Raw genomic sequence first — 17048 nt, forward strand, 5'->3', positions numbered from 1 at the left:
GAATATAACTACTATAATACTGCCCCTATGTACAAGAATATAACTACTATAATACTGCCCCTATGTGCAAGAATATAACTATTATAATACTCCTATGTGCAAGAATATAACTACTATAATACTGCCCCCTATTGATGGAAATATAGCTGCTGTATGAAGCAATAGAGGGACAGTATAACAGTATTCTAGTGGTGGCAGCTGCAGACCCCCCATCAGAATGAGGCTACAGCTGAGGTGTGTAAGGCCGAGTCTGTCATCAAGTTCCAGGACAAACAATAGCCATTTGGTCTCCTCATTGATGTGGGCTGGTGGTCCCGCACCTGTTCCATGCAGACAGGTGCTTTGCAGCAGCAGGAAGTATAATCATGTGTCAGCTCTGTGCAGGGGAGTGGAGCAGGCTGCACCCTAACTTACACTACACCCGATGATCAGGGTGGATAAAACCGACACGATGAGAAAGCATCGCCCTCTCATTAGAGTTGTGCACACGACATAACCTGCTCGTTTCTCTTGATCTGGGATGTGTGGGATTCTACATATTCATGTACAGAAAGGGTGGCAACCAATATGGTTACTGCAGCACGGTCACCCAACTGAGAGTTTACCCAATCATACTGATTGCGATTCATCTATATAATAAACAGATTTTGCCTTATCTAAACCACTGGCGCAGATGCAATAGAGATGCAAGGTATTATAGGAGCAAAAAGAAAAAAAATATAATTAAAACTTTCCAATCACGACGAATCAAACTTTTTGGGTCAAGGAGGTGGTGGCACAAAACCGCACCACTTCTCTTATTTAAACATATAGTAGCCATAACACTAAGTGGTGGGGGGCAAGGATTTAAAGGGACTCTGTCACCTGAATTTGGAGGGAACAATTTTCAGCCATGGAGGCGGGGTTTTCGGGTGTTTGATTCACCCTTTCCTTACCCTCTGGCTGCATGCTGGCTGCAATATTGGATTGAAGTTCATTCTCTGACCTCCATAGTACACGCCTGCGCAAGGCTCCCTGTTCACCGGGAGCTTCATGGGTTGGGTTTCCAAGGCCAAAAGTCAAAGAAAAAAACCTCCCTCCCCTCCTCCAGGCTGTCTTTTTATTTATTTAAAAAAATAAATATATATATATATATATATAATGACATAACACAACACGTAACACAAATATATATTTGTCTAAGGGGTACTTCCGTCTGTCTGTCTTTCTGTCGGCAACTTCCGTCACAGAAATCCCGCGTCGCTGATTGGTCTCGCCAGCTGCCTGTCATGGCTGCCGCGACCAATTAGCAACGGGCACAGTCCAATTGGTCCCTCCCTACTCCCCTGCAGTCAGTGCCCGGCGCCCGCATACTCCCCTCCACTCACCGCGCACACAGGGTTAATGCCAGCAGTAACGGGCCGCGGGTACCGCACTCCGTTAACGCTGGTATTAACCCTGTGTGTCCACAAATTTTTACTATTGATGCTACCTATGCAGCATCAATAGTAAAAAGATGTAATGTTAAAAATAATAAACAAACAAAAAACCTGCTATTCTCACCTTCCATAGTCCGACGATGCGCTCGCGGCTGCCGCCAGCTTCCGTTCCCAGAGATGCTTTGCGAAATTAGACCGCTAAGTCATCTGGGTAATTTCGCAGTGCATCCTGGGAACGGAAGATGGCGGCAGCCGCGCGCATAGGGACAGCTTCGCTGGATCCCGGCGGGTGAGTATATAACTATTTTTTAATTTTAATTATCTTTTTTTTAACACGGATATGTGCCCACACTGCTATATACTACGTGGGCAGTGTTATATAGCGCGTGGGCTGCGTTATATACTACGTGGCTGCTATATACTACGTGGCCAGTTTTAGATACTATGTGGGCTGTGTTATGTACTGCATGGCCCGTGCTATGTACTGCATGGCCTGTGCTATATATTACATGGCCACTGTTATATACTGCATGGCCTGTGTTATATACTACGTACTGTGTGGCTGCTATATACTATTTGGGCTGTGTTATATACTGCATGGCCTGTTTTAACGCATCTGGTACTCTACAATATGTATGTGTGTATGCGTGTATGTGTGTATGTGTGTATATATATATATATATATATATATATATATATATATATATATGTATATGTATGTGTATGTATGTATGTATGTATGTATGTATGTATGTATGTATGTATGTATGTATGTATATATATATATATATATATATATATATAGCAGCCACGAGGGAGAGGGAGACAATATTTTGAAACCCATAACTACATATACGGTACATGAAAGGAAAAGATGCATTTTGGACCCCAGTACTACACAATATAGATATAAAATGTAGTTAAGGGATCCAAAATATATAGCTTAGAAAGCAGAAACACATTTTAGACCCCATAAGTACACATATATGAAAGGTGGTAATGTATTTTGGACCATAAAACTATATTAAAAAAAAAGCGTATATTGTGTAGTTATAAGTTCCAAAATGCGTTTCCACGTTCCATATATGTAGTTGTGAGGTTCAAAATGCGCTTCTGCATTCCATATATGTAGTTATAGGATCCAATATATATTTCTCCTTTCTATATTTACACTGATCCAGCTGATGACTTACTTTAATTTTAGGATTGCGTATAGCTATTTGGACATGCAATCCCAATAGCTGAAGCTCCCGATAAATTCAATGGCAGTTCCCCACGCGATTCAGAATTTCAAAAGATATATAGCTATGTCATAGGAAAGAAAGAAAAAACAGAAATTCATACAAATATGCACCTGGAAGGCTACAAGGATGTCAGCAGCTGCTTCCAACTTATAATGACTCAACAAGGATCAGAAGAAGATAGTCTCATTTTTAATGACTTTAGGTCAAAAATTGGGAAAAGCGGCCCTAAAAATCCCACAAGTTTTCCCCTTTCAAGTATAAGCCTTTGTAAGACATTTTGAGTTTTCCCCCCAATATGGTTCACATAAATAATGAATAATAAATGTTGGGTGTTGGGACTGAGCCCATATTTAGGTTTTCCTTCCACTTTATTGCCTTCATAGCCATCATGGTGGCCAGTTGTAATTGAAAACAGAATAGGACCCCCAGTGATCAGCTAATAGGGCTAAGCTTTCACTCACTGAAGGAATATGCTGAGGTCAAAAGCCCAATGTGGTAATGGCTTCCCTTCCTTTTTGGAGCCTTAAGGTTGCCCCATTAGTTCCAAGTCTGAATCTGTCTGGATGACTAGCCTGGGCAGCCATGTTTAGTCGCATTGGGTGGGAGGAGGATTGGAGACATGCAAGATTATCTACGACACATTTAAACTATGTCTTTCCAGAAAACTTTGCCTTCACATAGCGTCAAGAACACATGCAGATTCCCACCCAACCACTGAATTAATTTGACGCCCCCATGCCGATGAATCACTATCCTGCTCAAAATAACAGAAAAAAAGCGCTTATTTATAGATAACAAGCTCTGTGACACGGCATAGCTGGCCGTCTACTCAGCTGATGAGACCCCCCCTCACCCTTCTTTCCCAGACCCCTGAATAACCATTCTGCTAACTATACGGTAATAACACTGCATAACTAAAAATAGCCAACACTGGCCATTCGGATTATCACCGGTTAATACCTTTCGGTTTAACGGCAAATTTGGCAATTCCCAGCTTATAGCACTAGCTGCTGTGAAATATTTGTATCCCCAGGGAACAAAAAAAGCAGCCATAGTCGATGTCACCCAGCTTTCCCAGTAGTGGCTTCCTTTGCATAAACGCAATGGTCGTAGTTGACTACTCAAGGACTTTACTAAGTATTTTCTTAGACTTGGGTAAACTTGGAGGACTACAAGTCCGGCATAATGTCTGCTACCACTATTGCAATTATTTTCCTCAGCTGCTGCAGAACTGCTCAGAAAGGCACAGGTTCTCCTTGTCCCGCAGCATGTGTCTCACGATCCACGCATTTTCTTCCATCATAAAATCCTTAAGGTCAAAGAAGACGAACGGTTCCCATGAATAATTTAGGAGCCTTGTGGGCTGGGGGGACTCAGCCACTCCATACAGATGTTAATTATCAAAAATGAGAAATTAGCGGAGAAGGTAGGTAGACAGACTTGGCACTCAGCGGGTAGACGGCCTGCTGATGTCACGTAATAGAGGGGACAAGATGTTACTGGGCGGCTGACGGAGCAGCTGTTCTCGACATGGGGAGCTGGCAGGTAAGGACGCCAAAAATCAGCACGCCGAGATCACCGAGCCTGTTAACACCTAATGTGCAATGCTGTCTTTAGAGCTAAAATCATCCTGCAGGTACACCAGTGCCTCAGGCGGGTGTGGACGTTCGTTATAACACCACAATGCCCCTCAAAAAAGTGACCTTACAAAAAGAGTGTGTGCTCGAGCTGAAGAAAGGCAAGAACTAAATTGGCTTCTCGGAATGCTAGGCGGACCCCAACACTGTCCCCATTGCTGTTCCCATAAGAGTGGTCATTCAACTTCCTATCTGTTTCATAGGCCCCAAAAAGCAAGCCTGCTCACCCCGCAAACACTACATTTAGGGATCTGGAAAAGCTGGGTGCCACCGAATCCTGTAGCCCAGAAAGCAATTTTCCATGTCTACCTAGTTATGTCTGGGTGCGGTATTACTAGACAGACTAGATCCAGTATTTTTCAGACTTTTGGTGAGGTTTGTGACTCACTCTGGGAATATGTGGAAGAGTCTCTTTCCTAAATCCCGGGCAGTCAAAGTGATGAGCGGCAGATAATCTGCTCCCTGTTAGCTGATAGCTGCCAGGCCGTGTCATGGAAATATGTGACGGGGTCAGACTGGCGTCACACGAAGGGCTCTGCAAGAGCGGTCTAAGTAGCAAGGCACCACTTACGGATTCCTGCCAGTTTGTGCCCATGGCAACTATTCGGCTACTTGCTTAAATTTTTAGTTGCCGAACTGAGTGACGACTGTTAAAGGCCTAAAGTTTACCTCAGATACGCCACTAGGCAGATTACCATTCATTTATAGAGAATGACCAAACAGATGAACTGGGCGGCCATCTTTATTTGTTACGGCCTATTCCATTAGTAGGGTCTGGTAACATCAAATAGTAAAAAAATAAAATGACATGGTGCCCAATGCAGACTCAGTTGGTTAGTTTCTCTGCAAGACAGGCTTAATTTGCAATGGCCACCATCATGGAGACCTGGACATACGGTAAGTGGAGATGTGGAAGCCGATCTGAGGCAAGAAGCAGAGGTGTGGAGGCCACGGCGGCTCCCACACACACCTACAGTCACAGCTGCTGATTTCTGCATATTAAAGTCATGTTACAACGGTAAGGATTAGAATAAATCATGGCACACCTCCACCCTGTGTTTCCCAACCTCTCCACGACCCACTGGGAATAATTCCCTCCAGCGGCCTTTCTTCACATTCTCCACTTTGTCATATTGCGACCTAGATTCCCATTTTGGGACCACACATGGATCCTGAGATCATTTTGTGGCACATTACAAATATTACATGGTGGCGCCATCGCTGAGTGCTCTGCCTGATGTCGGTGATGTTGGGACTCGTGTCTTTACCCAGAATCCCTTGCATGTCACTTTGCGCAGAAGGAGCCATGTTTTGGTGTGTGTGAGTGCAGTAAATGAATCACCACAATCACGGCAGATTGTGACTAAGACGTAGGAATAATTAATACAAAGTCATCTTACAAAAGAAGCAGGGTGTGTTGGAGAGTCTGCGGGGCTACACCCCGTGAGCCGAGCGGTAAACAAACAGATTACACCACGGCCTCGACGATCCTTTCACGCCTGCACTTTTCCATTTACTGGTAGCTCAAAGAAAAAAATATATATTTTAAAAAAGTCCTTTAATCCAGAATGTCCAATTATCCGGCGTCGGTTAGAAAGATTGCGGCAAATGCCCAGAGCTTGATTTACAGAGGCGGTGGCCATATTGTCTCTTTCGCTGACAAGTATTGATCGCACATCTCTTGTTAGACTGATGTTAAAAGCCACCAGACTGTATCCCAGGTATTGACAGTCCCCGACAACCATTCGTCCCATTAATTAAGACGCCAAGGTCAGAAAGCGCCCCTAACGGCTACCCCTGCCGACTTTAGCAGACATCAATAAAGTGCAGCTCGAAAATTAATGGAGAAAAAAAAAAATAAGGAATGACTTTAAAGTGGCAGACATCTGTACATTGTCTTTCTCACATTTGAAGTATTTCTCTATAAGATTTTAGAATAAAAAAAAGAAAAAACACTTTTTAATTATCCATTTTCCCTTGAAAAAAAATGAATCATAATTCTATTTAGTGATATGGTTTTCCAAAAAACGCCTTAGGTCTTGGTCATGTGATGCCTATCACATGACTACGACCATAAGCAAACAAATTTGATTGATTTTCAAAACTTATTTGCGGAAACTATAGCACAACTTTAAGTAGTTAATGACCAATGGAATCAATGCTTTCATTTTCCCACTCCAGGCTGTGACATAAAAGCTGAAGTTTTATTGGTTGCAGTGGGATAACTGCTACTGCTAACAGGATAGCAACCAATGAAATCAAAGGTTTTATTTCCTACCCTGTGCTTAAAATTAGTAAGCTGAATTCTGATCGGCTTCTGTAGGCCACTGCTTTTCTTAAAGGAATAAATCACCAGAAAATAGTGCAGTTAGTTTCCACCCAGCTTTTCTAGACTCCTGTAAGGCAAACCCACCTGATTCAGTGTTGATATGCGGTTTAGGGGTGTATTAGGGAAAAAACTGGGCCAATTCTCCATATTGGGGCCAAAAAAGCTTACTGACAACAGCTTTGATAGCTTCTGTAGCAGCCATATTGGTTGTCACCCAGCTTTCCCAGTAGCAGCGGTAATACAGCTTGCCAGAAGAGGGCTCCTCCACTTACTAGAGATATTTCTTTACTTTAGATTATAACATCCCACTGAGAGACACCATTAATGCTTATTAGTAGCGGGTGCCGTGACCCAGATAGAAGAGATCCGAGTGGAAAGCGAGAAACTCGGAGGGAGGTGATTATTTCAGGGATAATTAATATAATGAAGCCGATGGTATTGTATGGTGCCTGCGTCTGCCGCTTCTTGGCCCACCGGATTAGCTATGCCTGTAGCAAGCCTGAAGGCCGGGGCTTAATAAAAAGACTGCAGTCACCGCTTCCCTCCTCAGTGGGACAGTTTCCACTTCCACCAGCCAAAAATAGATTTCTCCATTCGGCTGCTTGTTTCACAGAGGTGGGGAAGCATTGTGCGGTTCCTGGTCACCATCATTTTTGAAAAGCAGCAAACTGAGGCCTGATCTGGTCTACAATAGATGGCTGCTCTGTCAGCAGAATAGTGAGTGCAGCTCTCAGGTATAATACAGGATGTAACTCAGGATCAGTAATGTAATGTATGTACACAGTGACTGCACCAGCAGAATAGTGAGTGCAGCTGTGGAGTATAATACAGGATGTAACTCAGGATCAGTAATGTAATGTATGTACACAGTGACTGCACCAGCAGAATAGTGAGTGCAGCTCAGGAGGATAATACAGAATGTGACTCAGGATCAGTAATGTAATGTATGTACACAATGACTGCACCAGCAGAATAGTGAGTGCAGCTCTGGAGTATAATACAGGATGTAACTCAGAATCAGTACAGGATCAGTAATGCAATGTATGTACACAGTGACTGCACCAGCAGAATAGTGAGTGCAGCTCAGGAGGATAATACAGAATGTGACTCAGGATCAGTAATGTAATGTATGTACACACTGACTGCACCAGCAGAATAGTGAGTGCAGCTCTGGAGTATAATACAGGATGTAACTCAGGATCAGTAATGTAATGTATGTACACAGTGACTGCACCAGCAGAATAGTGAGTGCAGCTGTGGAGTATAATACAGGATGTAACTCAGGATCAGTAATGTAATGTATGTACACAGTGACTGCACCAGCAGAATAGTGAGTGCAGCTGTGGAGTATAATACAGGATGTAACTCAGGATCAGTAATGTAATGTATGTACACAGTGACTGCACCAGCAGAATAGTGAGTGCAGCTCTGGGGTATAATACAGGATGTAACTCAGAATCAGTACAGGATCAGTAATGTAATGTATGTACACAGTGACTGCACCAGCAGAATAGTGAGTGCAGCTCTGGGGTATAATACAGGATGTAACCCAGGATAAGTAATGTAATGTATGTACACAGTGACTGCACCAGCAGAATAGTGAGTGCAGCTCAGGAGGATAATACAGAATGTGACTCAGGATCAGTAATGTAATGTATGTACACAGTGACTGCACCAGCAGAATAGTGAGCGCTGCTCTGCAGTATAATACAGGATGTAACCCAGGATCAGTACAGGATCAGTAATGTAATGTATGTACACAGTGACTGCACCAGCAGAATAGTGAGTGCAGCTCTGGAGAATAATACAGGATGTAACCCAGGATCAGTACAGGATCAGTAATGTAATGTATGCACACAGTGACTGCTCCAGCAGAATAGTGAGTGCAGCTCTCGGGTATAATACAGGATGTAACTCAGGATCAGTACAGGATCAGTAATGTAATGTATGTACACAGTGACTGCTCCAGCAGAATAGTGAGCGCAGCTCTGGGGTATAATACAGGATGTAACTCAGGATCAGTACAGGATCAGTAATGTAATGTATGTACACCGTGACTGCACCAGCAGAATAGTGAGTGCAGCTCTGGGGTATAATGCAGGATGTAACTCAGGATCAGTACAGAATCAGTAATGTAATGTATGTGCACAATGACTGCACCAGCAGAATAGTGAATGCAGCTCATGAGCACAAAACAGGATGCATAGTTAAGGGGTACATCCCAACCATCTGTCTTGACACTTTTGCCCCAAAGAGTACTGTGGCAGCAAAATAGATTTAACAATAATAAATTATTTAACAGTACAATAAAAAAATAGGTATATAAATGAAAAGGTTTGTCCACCTTCAAGGACCCCTACTCAATTTATGCATCCTTACTGTGACCCATTTTCTGATATTCATATGGCGGTAACCATTTCCCACTGTAGTAAGTGCACTGGCTGCGGAGACATTGCCACCTATTAGAAATATCTCTAAGCAACACTATCCAGAGACTGCGACCTACGGGAAAAAGTATCTTGGTAACAGAGGAGGGGTCTCAGGGGAGATTTCCCCACCAACATCACCCCTGGTGTTCTGCTAATGTAGGGGGAAGGAATATACATGCAAAAAGATTAGACTTGGCGATCACCTGAATAATAAAAAAATGCGGATTCTACATAGGATCTAATGTAACATGTCCCATGTCCTCACTAAATAACAGCTCTTCTAAATCTGACGGGCAAGCTCAGACTGCTACAAAACAGCAGTGGCTACAAGCAAAGAGGACAACAAAGTTCATCTCATATTTATATGTACGGTTTCTACTTATGTGGATGTCAATATAACAAAATAGATTAGAGATGTTAAGAGGATACAACAGTGCCCCACTATATAGGAGGAGATGGCTGGGAAAAGGGAGTGAATGAAGTTTACCACTGTAGAATGATGGATTCGTGGAGGGCTCAAGTCCCGGTACAGAGCCGGCATCTACAGCGTCCCGGTACAGAGCCAGCGTCTACAGCGTCCCAATACAGAAGCGGCATCTACAGGGTCCCGCTACAGAGACGGCGTCTACAGGGTCCCGCTACAGAGACGGCATCTACAGAATCCCGGTATAAAGAACATGGCTATGGAGTTGGAGTCGTGGTCGATGTTGGTGCCAGTATAAAATGGACTGACCCTGACTCCTAAAATATGTAATACTAGATGGTGGCCCGATTCTAACGCATCGGGTATTCTAGAATATGTATGTACGTCTCGCTGTGAGTGGGGGTTAAATTCTGCGCCAATCGGTGCAAATGGCCAGCCGGGCACGACCAATCAGCGAAACGTGCTTGAAATCCCGCACCAATTCGTGGCCGGACTGCGTTTCGCTGATGTGCCCGGCCAACCACGACCAGACTAATCACTGAAGCGGTGTTTAAATTCCGCGGCAATATCGCTGATTGATTGCGGCCGGCTGCATAGTATATAGCAGCCACGTAGTATATAGCACAGCCCACGTAGTATACAACACTGCCCACGTAGTATACAGCACAGCCCACGTAGTATACAGCACAGCCCACGTAGTATACAGCACAGCCCACGTAGTATACAGCACAGCCCACGTAGTATACAGCACAGCCCACGTAGTATACAGCACAGCCCATGTAGTATACAGCAGTGTGGGCACCATATCCCTGTGAAAAAAATAATTAAAATAAAAAAATTGTTATATACTCACCTTCCTTCGTCCACCGAAGCCGCCCCGCTCCTCGTGATGCGGCCGGCAGCTTCCGTTCCCAGTGATGCATTGCAAAATTACCCAGATGACGTAGCGGTCTCGCGAGACCGCTACGTCATCTGGGTAATTTCACAATGCATCTCTGGGAACGGAAGCTGCCGAGAGCATCGGTAGGAGCGGGAAAGCTGCGGAGGCGACAGAAGGTGAGAATATAATGATTTTTTATTTTATTATTTTTAACATTATATCTTTTTACTATTGAGGCTGCATAGGCAGCGTCAATAGTAAAAAGTGAAGCGACGTTTAACTCCCGCCCCAATATCGCTGATTGGTCAAGGCCGGCCGGCCTCGACCAATCAGCGACCCAGGATTTCCGTTACGGAAGTTAGCTACAGACAAACAAACGGAAGTACCCCTTAGCCAATTATATACAGTATATAGACATTGGGTGCAGTAGTTCAGTGCAGGATGTGCTGTAATTTGGGAAAGTTATGAAATGTCCAATAAATGTCTGTTCTGTTCCTGATGTAAAGACCTGGGATTTTAGTTGAGATGAATCTGTGCTGCACTTTATGTACATGCTCAGTAGTAAGGCAGAGCTGTGGAGTTAGAGTGGTGGAGTCAGAGTAGTCAGGGAAATTGAGGAGTCGGGAGGTTTGGCTTACTGACTCCACAGCCCCGGTAACGACAAATGTCTACAGAGTCCCGGTATATAGATGACGTATACAGGGTCACAGTATATAGATGACGTTTACAGGGTCACAGTATACAGACGAGGTCTACAGAGTCCCGGTATAAAGGAGATATCCACAAAGCCCCGGTATATAAACCCAGTCTATAGATTCTTTGTACATAGAAGATGTCTATAGAGTCCCGGTATATACAAGATGTCTATAGCGTCCCGGTATAAAGACAATGTCTCTCTAGAGTCATGGTAGATATAAGAGGTCTATAGAGTCCCAGTATATAGATAACGCCTACGAAGTCCCGGTATATACGGTAGACGATGTCAATAGAGTCTGAAACAAGTGATACCATGACAAAGCAATGAGGTATCAGCATACTTTCAGGAGAAATAAGGAAAGAACCCCAAAATATACCCCTCATATTATACTGTAAATCTCTATGCTACAGACTCTCTATATCTTGAATTCTCAGGATATTACCCATATAATTATCTCACAATTGTGCCCAGGATTCCCCAACCTATAAGATGTAATTATATGAGTCAACACATCATATTTTTTTTTCTCCCAAGTCTTCGTCAACGTGTTCTGATTAGAAAATAAAATTAAACACCTAATTGCCACTCAGTTTCACCCACAGCAGTCACATTCACCATGTTAACAGTAATGACGGGGTATCGCAGACCTAATTGCAAATTTGTATTTTTTCCCCTCTCTCTATTAATTATGAGCACAGTGAATCCTTTTCATCAACAATGCCAGGTTGCCTCCTCCCAGGGGCGATTTACTCTGCACCCATGGGTGTTCGGCTCGACTGTAAGACTCCGACTGGGAGCTCAGAGTTAATTAACCCTTGCAGTTAGCAGCAGCATACTGGGATGCATAAAGAAAATCTTTGCTAGGAGGATGGAGTGAGTAGCATAGTGACATACTGGGCACAATGGGGATTCAAATTAAGCCAAAATCATCATCTTGTGGAAGATGTTATGTATTCGCTAACTTCTTTCCAGCTACGATAATTGGCATCATGGTCAGACAATCTACAAGTGACCAACGCTGCCTCAGCAGATTTTGGATCTTCCACAGAACTGATTGGAGAAAGTCGCGGAAGCCCAACCACCTTTCCTGATATCAAACCCTGGCACTCTGCTCTTGAGACTGATGCCATTCCCAGTCCACTATCAATCAAGAAGGGACAACTCCCTTTACCGTGCAGTCAAGTCACCGGACCTGTGCGATTAGGTCATAGACTCACGGCCAGGACATCTATTGGACTGGGAGAGGCACGCATGCGCAGCCACCTCTCTTATCCTGACAGGTGCAGCTCTCTAGTCATTGTCCTATAGATATTTGGGGTAAGTATTATGACATCATCAACACAGGTCTGATGACATCATGACATGTTAAAGAGTATTATCTCATTGGGGACTTTTGTAACATATGGATTAGATAAAATGGGATAGGACCCGCATCTATCTCAACAACTAGGAATCGACAGATAGGGCTACGCTTGAGCAGATCACTTTATTTATTTCTATGGGATCTCCTAGGTGAAGCTCTATGACATCATCACAGAGGTCTGATGACATCACTACAAGTAAAAAGGAGTCTTCCCATCTGAGACACTTAGAACATATTGATAGGAGAAAATGAGCTTGGACCTCCATCTATCAATATGTGTATGGGCCTGATGGGATAAACCCCTTAACTTGTAGTGACGTCATCAGACCTCTACGATGACATCACAGATCCTCCCCAAAAGAGCATTTAACTGTCACTATACAAGTTTTACACTGGATTTAAAGTTGGAAATCACATATCATTGGTGAGGTCTTCCAAAATATGGGTGATAGCATGTGAGGTTTTCACCAAGGGGGCCCTTGGTGAAAACCTGTGTGACAATCAGCTGATACTGCAACCACAGTAGGGCCATGAAGAGCACAAGGAAGCGGGTTGACTCTTATCTGCCCATACATATATATATATATATATATAGAGGTGGATGGAGGTGGGTCAATAATTGGTACGGCTGTGGTAATGAAGCACTATGTTTAGCAGAATGGGAAGTTAGATTGCGAGCCCCTGGGGGACGGGCCCAATGTGGGTGTATTAGGATGAGAGCAGAAGATATTACAGTACCTCCAAGTGACGCGATCTGCACATGTGCAAGTGAGCCAGGCTGGCCCTGTGAGGGTTAACGAGAGCGAACCGGAGAGCTAAGCAGCCCATCAAACTGGTATCATATGATCCGTGTGTATATCGACCCGCAGAGCGGAATATTGACCCTTCTCTCATTTCCCAAGGTCCTTCTATGTAGTGTTGGCGGGGAGGTGGCCTTCTTGCCTGTCCTTGGTTGTTTATGACTCCGTTCCATTAGGATGCTGGAGCCGCAAGGGATGCTGGGACATGAAGGAATGCTGGGAACTGGAGGATAGGAAGTTTCCCAGTGCTGACATGTGATTGATTTATAGGCGATTTATACGGAAGAATTACAGAGAAACTGAAAATCACTAAGCTGTAAATAAGCAAAGAAAAAAAAAAAAAAAAAAGTAAGTGCACCCATGGCCAGAGACGGCAGCACTTACAAGACACCATTACAGCATCGCCAGCTCTTACAAACGAAGGACGTGATAAAGCAGTGCCACTGGATTTAAAGGGACAGGCTGGCATTTTTCACCCTCTATAAAGGGGTCAAATTAAAAATGTTGGCAGACACCATTCTTTTGTCTTACATTCCTGGACTGTCTCTACATTTCAGAGGACATTATTTAAAGGAAAAATCCAAGCTGATTGGAGAATTTGGAGGTTCTACCCTTAAAGGGGTTATTCTCATCTTCTTATAAACAAGCACTTTTCCATAACAATTTGCAGCCGTTTTTGAAATATACGGTAAACACTTTTCTTACACTTACAGCTAGTTGCCTAGGAGACCAACCACCGCTGCTAACATGTAAGCAATACGCTCAAGCTAGTGACAGCAGGCTCCAGCAATCTTGAAAGCTTCAAAACAGTGCTTACAAGCTCATCAGGAAATAGCTTGTAAGCACTGAGCATGGTCTGCTGTCCAGTGGTCGGTTTCTAAGGCCACCAGCTATAAACAAAGGAAAAGTGCCAATATCTCAAGGACAGCTGAAAATTTTAAATAAGCAGTACATTGCAAAACTGCTTGTATTAATTTACAGGCTCTATCCAAATAATGTCCATTTATGAAGATGAGAATAAGCCCTTTAAAAGGAGGGGTCTCCGATCAATCTATTGACTCTTCAAAAGGAAATGCCTGAATATTCTCCTGCAGGCGGCACAGAGGTAGCAAGTTCAAGTTGAGATGCAGAGGTTAAACCTTTGGGAAAGGAGTACAGTCAGAATGTATCACCCTGGATGAGAAGAGAGCTCCATCCATCACTCCTGAAGCTGTATATGTGACAGTCCGGCCCCTGACCTCTCCCACAAAGCAGAAGTATGAGGGCCACTACCTGGAGGAAGCCATGACCAAGGGGCAAGGTTTATAAATAATGCCCCATGAAGAAGAAACAAAGTATTGCATTTGCACCTCCAGTCTTTTATTTTTAAGTTGCTACTTTTTTTTTCTACTCCTTCATCTGTTTTTTTTTTTCCTCTGAAAAAAACTTGAAATTTTAGCTTGTGAGTAATATGTTAATGAATTATGAGTATTCGGTATTTGTTCTTAAAATTTGCTAAAAGACAAAAATGAGTGGTTTCATTTTGCGCAAAATTCACGAACCCATTGAAAAATTTGGACTGAAGAATGACAGCAAGTATGACAAGACAACGAAAAGGATGAATCCGGCCCGTAAGTGTTCACTAGTAAAGGACGGACAGAGAGTGGGGGCGATAGGTTCTATGAGAGAAATGTGCAGAAGTGTGATAGATACATAGATAGATAGATAGATAGATAGATAGATAGATAGATAGATAGATAATAGACAGATAGATAGATGGTACCGTAGATAGATAATAGATAGATAGATACATAGATAGATAATAGATAGATAGATAGATGGTACCGTAGATAGATAGATAATAGATGGATAGATAATAGACAGATAGATAGATGGTACCGTAGATAGATAATAGATAGATAGATACATAGATAGATAATAGATAGATAGATAGATGGTACCGTAGATAGATAGATAATAGATGGATAGATAATAGACAGATAGATAGATGGTACCATAGATAGATAGATAGTACCGTATATAGATAGATAGTAGATGGATGACAGATGATAGATATATGATAGATATTAATTTGTATGTAACCCCTTTTCATGTACAGCACCATGGAATCAATGGTGCTATATAAATAATAACAGATAATAGATAGATAAAAGATAGGTATATAGATAGATAATAGGTACCGTATATAGATAGATGGATGGATAGATAGATAATAGATAGTCAGTCGGGTGTCAGTGACAGGCAGTCAGTCATGATGCCCGCTCAGCACCGTACAGGAGCCCATGAGCCTCACGCTCCGCAGTATATACCAGCACACACACCTGCACATAGTAAATGTGAATAAAACTCCAGGGGTGCAGTATAACATGACACCGCACTGACATATGTCACCGGTCATCACAGATGAGGGGATGCACCACAACACATGGTAAAAGCCCCCCAATGCCAACATAGCGAGGACTTATGGAGCGAACCCCTTACTACGTCCAGCCATCCCCGCAGGCACATGACCCCCTAAATGTCATCGCTGACCCTGGAAAGGAAGTAAGGGCACCCCTCCCTCCCTCCTCTCAGGCAGGGCCTCGGCGCGGAGGACGACCCCCTCCCTAAAAAACAAAACAATAATAATGATGATGATGATGATGATGATGGCGGTCTCATGCAGTAACCCTTCCGCACCCACAGCTCATCAGGCGGGGACCCCCTTCCTTTTCGCCCCCAGGACGGCAGCCTCCTCCTGACCTATATTTACTCGGCACATGGACGGGGGAGGGGGGGCGCACTGATTTCAGCAATAAGCTGATCACTTTTAACCCCTGCACAGCCGGAGGAGCCTGTGACGAGGGGGCGCATGTGCATGGAGGTAAATACAAGGTGCACTCACCGGAGGAGCTTCCTTCCTGCTGCTCCCAGGCTCCTGGACGTTGCTCTCCCCTCCCTTCTTCTCCTCTTGGAGGGGAGTCTCAAAATCTTCTACCCCCCAAAAAAAACCCCGACGTGAGCAGCAGCAGCTCAGCCCGCAGCCCCCACTGTCCAGAGCCGCCGCTTCCTCCCTCTGCTACAATGTAACAATCTTCTACCAGCACGAAAAAAACTCTACTGTAAAGAGCTGCTGCTGCTGCACTGACACCGACCCTGAGACTGACAGGGCGGCGCAGCCAATCACGACGCGAGGAGCGAGTGACAGCCGGCCAATCAGGCATGGAGGCGGGCCGCGCGCCATGGGGTTAGGTTGCGCAACTGAAGGCTCGGTTGAGGCGTGTTACTGTGAATCCCTCCGCCTTAACCCCTTCACCGCCAGCCTGTGAGTAAGGAGGGACACTGCTACAAGATAAATCCTCATAGAGTGATGTAATAAATGGAGCCCAGGACGGTATATTGTGCTGTACTATGCTGTGCTCATTTTAGGAGGGTGGGAGGTGGGAGTTAATGTAAATCTTTGCAAAAAAAGGAATAACCCGTGCAGATCAGATTCGACACCATGGGGGTAAGATGCGCTGGGCATTGAAACCTGCAAGCAGCAGGATGCCATGGCAACCCTAGTCAGTCACCCATAGTGATCAGAGCCAGCTCCGACCCCTCCTGTGCCCATACACCCCGACAGAGGGCATCTCACTGATGGGGTACTAGCTTCTTCTGACGAGACTGCTGCAGCCAATCAAAAGCTAATGATTGGCTGCAGCAGTCACATTCTGTCTGAGTCAGAAGAAACTGTTCTCCTGGGGACACGGCCAGTGGTACGGACAGGGCCGGCTCCAGGTTTCTGAGGGCCCCGGGCGAAAGGGTCTCAATGGGCCCCCCGTCTTTAACACATACCACGATTCATG

The 17048-nt window shown here is 44.2% G+C and overlaps 1 protein-coding gene across 5 annotated transcripts in view; it reads right to left on the reverse strand.

The window, feature by feature from the left end:
* Nucleotides 1-16364, reverse strand: part of MEF2D (myocyte enhancer factor 2D) — a 175546-nt gene extending 159182 nt beyond the window's left edge. For 3 of the 5 annotated variants that reach the window (XM_069727762.1, XM_069727780.1, XM_069727744.1), the window contains exon 1: nucleotides 16106-16291. The gene's annotated coding sequence lies outside the window, so the exon portion shown is untranslated. Of the gene's footprint in view, nucleotides 1-16105 lie in introns of all 5 variants that reach the window. The other 2 variants (XM_069727790.1, XM_069727734.1) reach the window with 2 other exon arrangements.
* Between the last annotated feature and the right edge of the window lie 684 nt (nucleotides 16365-17048).

The sequence above is a fragment of the Ranitomeya imitator genome, chromosome 1 (assembly GCF_032444005.1).
Source record: "Ranitomeya imitator isolate aRanImi1 chromosome 1, aRanImi1.pri, whole genome shotgun sequence".
Taxonomy (NCBI): Eukaryota; Metazoa; Chordata; class Amphibia; order Anura; family Dendrobatidae; genus Ranitomeya; species Ranitomeya imitator.